The sequence below is a fragment of the Capricornis sumatraensis genome, chromosome 2 (assembly GCF_032405125.1).
Source record: "Capricornis sumatraensis isolate serow.1 chromosome 2, serow.2, whole genome shotgun sequence".
Taxonomy (NCBI): domain Eukaryota; kingdom Metazoa; phylum Chordata; class Mammalia; order Artiodactyla; family Bovidae; genus Capricornis; species Capricornis sumatraensis.
Window position 1 is genome coordinate 175,609,914 of NC_091070.1, and position 6,513 is coordinate 175,616,426.

The following is a 6,513-nucleotide window of genomic DNA, read 5'->3' on the forward strand; positions in this document are numbered from 1 at the left end:
ACTGTGCTCTCTTGCTTCCTGTTTATATGACACTTGCCTGAGGATCACTAGAAAAATTTTGAATTTGTGCAGAAAGCTAGAATCAGAGTCATGCCTTCTCTGCCAACAGACTTGTTACCATGGGAACTAATGCAGAAAATGAAAAAAAAAAAAAAGGCTGGGAATTAAATATGGAGAAAAACTGATAGTTGGTTTTTACATGGCAATTTGAGCACTTGAGATGTAAATAAACAGAATATTCCTTGTGTGGCCAAACCAATGAAAGCAGACAAAATGACTTGTTGGTATCTGGTCCTGGAGACTTATCTGGGGATACAGGAAGAAGCAGTAAGTGTGCTGTAGTTTGGATAAGGGGGCCTTGTAAAACCTCTGGTGATGAACAGCCCAAATGTTAACTTTATGATCAAAGGGACCCTTCAAAAGGCATATGCATGCTTAGCTTAATAAATGAAAGTACCTTGCTGTAACAATTTTCACCTTTCCAAAGCCCCACACACTGCCTGGCAGAAGTATTGCTCACCTAATATGTTATTGCTTGAAACGTCTTTCCAAATACTAAAAAATTAACAAAAGCAGCTTTCAAATCAGTGGTTCCCCCTGCCCCTCCACAAGAAAGCTTTTGTAAGTAGAATTTAAATTTGTTTTATTTAGGAAATATTTATTTTATCTGATACAAGTCCTCCTGTGTGCCCTCTTGTCATTCTGGAGTTGATAATACACTGATCAAGCCAGAGTAGGATATCAGGACCATCTATAATAAGGGCTTGGAGTTTCAGCCTGTCCTGAGAAAGCAGACCTACCTATTACACTTTCAGAGGCTCTAAGGAGACAGCTGTCCTATTCTCTAATTGGGCTACTTTCTGAAATCCTATGATTAAATACCTCATTTTGTGACTTCAGCCTTTGGCCCATGTTTAAGTATAACTGCCCTAAGGAGAGGAGGGAAGGTCACACTATAGAGGAATTGATTGCACCTTTCATGGAGTTTTCAAGTAGGAGTGAAACCCTTCACCTGACACCCTCCCAACATATGCAAAAGCTGAAACCATCACCCAGGAATAGGAGAAAAGCCACTATTGTACAGCAGTCTTTGGGGGGAGGGGTACATCTAACTTCAAATAGTCTGAATAAAATAGGCTCTTTGGGCAGTACTTAAAGTCCACTCCAGTGTTCTTGCCTGGAGAATCCCAGGGACGGGGGAGCCTGGTGGGGTGCCGTCTATGGGGTCGCACAGAGTCGGAGGTGACTGAAGCGACTTAGCAGCAGCAGCAGCAGCAGCAAAGTCCTCTGGACACACATTTCACTAGAGATGCTTTCTTCTTTCTCACTAATGACTTGCTGTTCTAGTTGTTAGAATTTCTTACTGAAACCTTTGACAGTCTCAACGAGTTCTTGAAATGCCAGAAGCCCATTAAATTTCTGCTTTTCCAGTAGGGCCTACAAGGTTCTGAAATCCAGTTAAACACCTTATTTTCTGCTACTTGCAGAGTTTGGAGGTGATCTTGATAATAAATTTGAGTACAGTGTTCTTGCTTATGCTAAAATAACTTTTTACCTCAATATTTCAGTGAGTTTCAGGATTTGAGACGTCCATGCTTGGGTTTTGCAGGTAGGAAGCATTAGAGTAGACTGATGCAGGACTAATCTTTAAAGCTACATGAAGCACTAAGGACAGTTCAGCAGCTGTTTCTGAAATAGGCAAATAAAATATGATAGGATCTTCACAAGCAGTTATGCCTTGGAATTGACATATGCTATATGAGAGACTGCTTTTAATTTCTGTTGTCATCTCTAAAATCAGTCAGCAGATGCCTAGAGGAAGACTAAATAGTCTGCCTTAAACTAAACAATGTAGGTTTTTCTGCATCTTTTTATACTGAACTGGACATACCTTGGACAACTTGAGTTCCTTCAGGCTAAGAGGCCACCTGATACTATTTAATAGTTCTGCATCATCTGTTCATTCTTCAGATAAGAATCTGAAACACTTAACATCTGATGATGTATTAAATTTGATTTCTAAGAATTTAAATTTGAGTTCTGAGAATTTAAATTTGATTTCTTCATTTTTTAAAAACAATTTGATTTCCCTTCTCAATTTCCTGAGGTTAAGTGACTCCTTGCTACATAATGTACCTTAAAGGGTTATAGACATAACTTTTACGGAGTTATCTAGTTTATCATACAGTTTAGCATATAGTCACAAATAGCCAATCTTGCCAATCTATTACATTTTTTGCTTTCAGTTACAAGCATTTGGAAATCAAGAAAAATTGAATGGAATGATGGCGTCTGCATGGAAGGCATATGATGAATAAGTCTAGAGATATAATATGCATTGATGACTAGTGAACAGTATTGTATTAAATATTGGAAATTTGCTAAAAAGAGTATCAGGTGTTTTCACCACACACAATATGGCAACTATGGTGACCAAAGCAATGAGACATTAATTAGACTGACTGTAGTAATTATTTCTCTATGTATTTGTACATCAAATCATGTTGTACACCTTAAATATACATAATTTTTATGAAAAAACCCAAAATGTCACATGCCATTGCTGTTCTTTCTGGATTAAGGTGAGATGTTGGCTAAATAGTTCAATTTAATAAAGTAAAAAAATATGACCTCGCATACGAACCACTGACCATATGTAGTTACTGGGCTTTTTTCAATACCTGTTAACCTTGATCTTCAGTAATATGCCCAAAGTAATATCTGAAGGTCAAAATACCTCTGATTAAGAATTTAATAACCACAATCTTATTTTCAAATTCAAGCATGCCTCACAGTCCATCGCATAGCTTTAATAATTCCCATTGTCTGAGTTGCTGCACAGAGACACTGCATTGTTCACAAATAAAACCCACCAGCCACTTCATCCACAATTGCAGCTAATTTTTCAGACCGTGGTTGAACTCATACTTTTCACCCACCCACCTTTATCATAACATAGCTATCCCACCTCTAGGTTAACGCTAACCTGAATTTGAAAATCCTTGATTTTTCATCTCAAATAGCAAACAAAATCTCTGAAATTTTGTTGCATTAAAAACCATACCTGTTATTTCTCTGGCCAGTGTAATCTCTGAGGAGATTTTCCCCTCAGAATAACTTGTGGAAGTTTATATGACTTCCACCTCTTGATAATTAGGAGATGATGCCAGGGCAGTTGCAACGGTCAACACTGGGGGACCTTTAGAGAAGGGTGTGAAGACTGACCACATAGGCATTTCAGCTGTCCATCTAAATGGTACATGTGAGATTTGGCCTGTATCTGCGTAGTTCTAGGCACTCTTTAGTCTTCAACTTTTAGAAAATTTTATCATAGGTATACTGCTCAAGTGTTTTTTTTTTTTTTTTTTCCTGAATTCTCATGGGCCTGTTCTGTTCTTACACACAAAGTATCTCCAACCAGTCCATCCTGAAGGAAATCAGTCCTGAATATTCACTGGAAGGACTGATGCTGAAGCTGAAACTCCAATAGTTTGGCCACCTGATGCAAAGAACTGACTCATTTGAAAAGACCCTGATGCTGGGAAAGATTGAAGGCAGGAGGAGAAGGGAATGACAGAGGATGAGATGGCTGGATGGCATCACCGACTCAATGGACATGATGCGTAAACTCTGGGAGTTGGTGATGGACAGAGAGGACTGGCGTGCTGCAGTCCATGGGGTTGCAAAGAGTCGGACACAACTGAGCGACTGAACTGAACTGAACTGATCTTCCTAATATGAAGCTGTTTATTAATACAAAGAGTGTGATCTTTTCTTTATGTACATAAGTATTTAGAATATGCGAGTCCACCAGAAGTATGTACATTTTTAAAGGTGTTTAAAACACAAATTATTTTAAAGCAAAGATTTCAAAAGACCCTAAAGTTTAACTGTTTGATTCTTCCCTTTCCTGAGACTGAGCTCTTTAAGTGGAACAGTAGGCATTTGTTATCATGCTTTGGCTCAGTGGTAAAGAATTTGCCTGCCAATGCAGGAGATGTGGGTTTGATCCCTGGGTCAGGAAGATCCCCGGGAGAAGGAAATGGCTCCCACTCCAGAACTCCTGTGTGGGAAGTCCCATGGACAGAGGAGCCTGGTGGGCTATAGTCCTTGGGATCACAAAGAATTGGACAGGACTTAGAGACTGGGCATGCACTGTACACATCCTGCAGTGAATTAGATTCTCCCTGTCACCTGAGACTTTGTCTTTTTTGCAAAAGAACATATATGAGGGACAAGAACCTTGCCTTCCTAGGGGAACTGAAAAATATTCTCTGTCCACATTGAAAAAAAAAAAACACACACACAATAAAGCTGAAAGGAAGTGTTTGGCATTTTATTATTCTGGGAGAGAAAGTGATATTGTTCTGTTCTCTGTCATCACCTTATATTTTGTACCTATATTGTAGTATTTATTAGGCAGGTTATGCGTCTGTCTTTCCATTAGACTGAGCTTTTGAGATGAAGGACCATGGCTTAATTATATTTTTATTTCCCACTGTTCTCAAAATCCTTTGCTCATTAACATATGTTTATTAAATTAAATGCATAGTAAAAGAGATAAGTCATTTTAATCACTGATAATTTTTCTTAAAGGATAAACACATAGATTGACTACAGGACAAATCTTAGGATGGCTCAGAGGAAGACTTGGGGGATAATTACTTAATCACCTCTCTAAGCTATAGAACTATTCAAACGTACATATAGGCCTGGATGAATATTCTAAATATGAGTAAATATTATTGTTGATATTGGAAGTTTAAAAAGAAAAGAACAAGAAGACATAGTCCCTTACCTTTCAGTATTTTATGGTGATCTAGGTCATTTGGAGAAATACGTGAAAACCAAAAAAAATAGAGAAATTAGTACCTGATACTGTGTGTGTCTGTGTGCCCCTGTGTGTGAGAGAGATGCAGCCAGAGGGAGACTGCAAAAGAGGAAGAGAGTCTTGAGTGTGAGTTTCCCTGAGAAACGGTCACAAACAGATTGGTAACATTTGCTAGCAACATTCACGGTTTCATGAAGAACATAGAGTGATGGCCTGTTAGGGAATCTGTCTTGATCACAATAACACTGTGTGATTATATCAAATGGAAAACACTTATTGCTAAATTGAACGACACCTTTAGTATGGCAAAAAATTATGTCCAAAACTGGCTTTCAGAGATAAAATAAATAGAAGGACAGCAAGTAAAGACAAATGTTGCAAGTCAAGAACACTGTGTATAATGATAACAGAGGAAAAAATCAAATTTGCAAAATGGATCTTGCCCACAACCTAACAACTCTCTTTTATGGGTGATTCCTGGCTTCATAAACATCAGCAGTAGTAAATGGAGTGTCAAATATGTCCATCATTCACTTATTTCTCAGTGAGGTGGCACAGCTGGACAACTGGCACCCTACATGTGGTGGCAGGCGTGCAAGGAGTGTTTCAGAGGGGTGTAGGCATTGTAAGCAACCGTTCTTCACAACTTTCTGCTCTTCCTTCAGCTGCTTAGGGCTCCACACCCAACCCAACCTTGGTGATTTTCCCATTTGTATTAACAAAAACCAGAGCTTCCCAACCTCTTTACATCATGGCACAGATAGAAAATGGTCATGCTTGTTCTGCATAATGGGGTATAGGTGGGTAAAATAGATAAGGTCTCTCCAGGCTGCAAGTGAAAGCAACAAGTCACAAGTCCATGTACTCTGAGGGGATCAATATCTCAGTACTTGAGGGAACTAAGCTGCCTGCTGGATAGGAAGCCCTCACCTAGTTTCTTCCCAGGAATACAGAGTTAATACTCTGTGTGTGGTGCATGCTCAATCGCTCAGTCGTGTCCGACTCAGATCCCACAGACTGTAGCTGGCCAGGGTGCTCAGTCCATGGGATTGTTCAGGCAAGAATATTGGAGTAGGTTGCCATTTCCTCCTCCAGGGGATCTTCCTGACCCAGGGATCGAACCCACGTCTTCTGCGTCTCCTGCGTTGGAGGCAGATTCTTTACCACTGAGCCACCAGGGAAGCCCTAAAACACTCTATATGTGAAAATGCTTTAGGTGCTATTTGATATAAAAAATTCTAGAAATAAAAAAGTGCCACAAGCATTAATAAACAAAAAACCCCACGCTATTTGAGTACAGAAATAGTTTTCAAGTAACTTTTCTCTCATTCTCAGTACAAATTTCTCCTAATTTTTATTCTAATATTTAGTTCAGATTTCACAGCCAAAACTATCATGAAAAGCTCTTGGAAATCTAAGAAGACAGGAAAAAAGATGATGAAATAGAAAATAAAGCAAATAAAACAAGGCAAAAGCTGTATTAAAAAGAATGAAACCGTGCTTTAAAATGTGTGGCCATGTTGTATACAATTAAATTTGTTTAGGAAGTATTTTTCTCTTCTGAAAAGAGAGAAAGCACATTTGGTAAGCAAACCCAAGATGGTGCACTGAAATCAACACGCTTCAGGTCATAGAGAAGTTATTGAGTTGGCCAGAAAATTCGTTTGGGTTTTTCCATAACA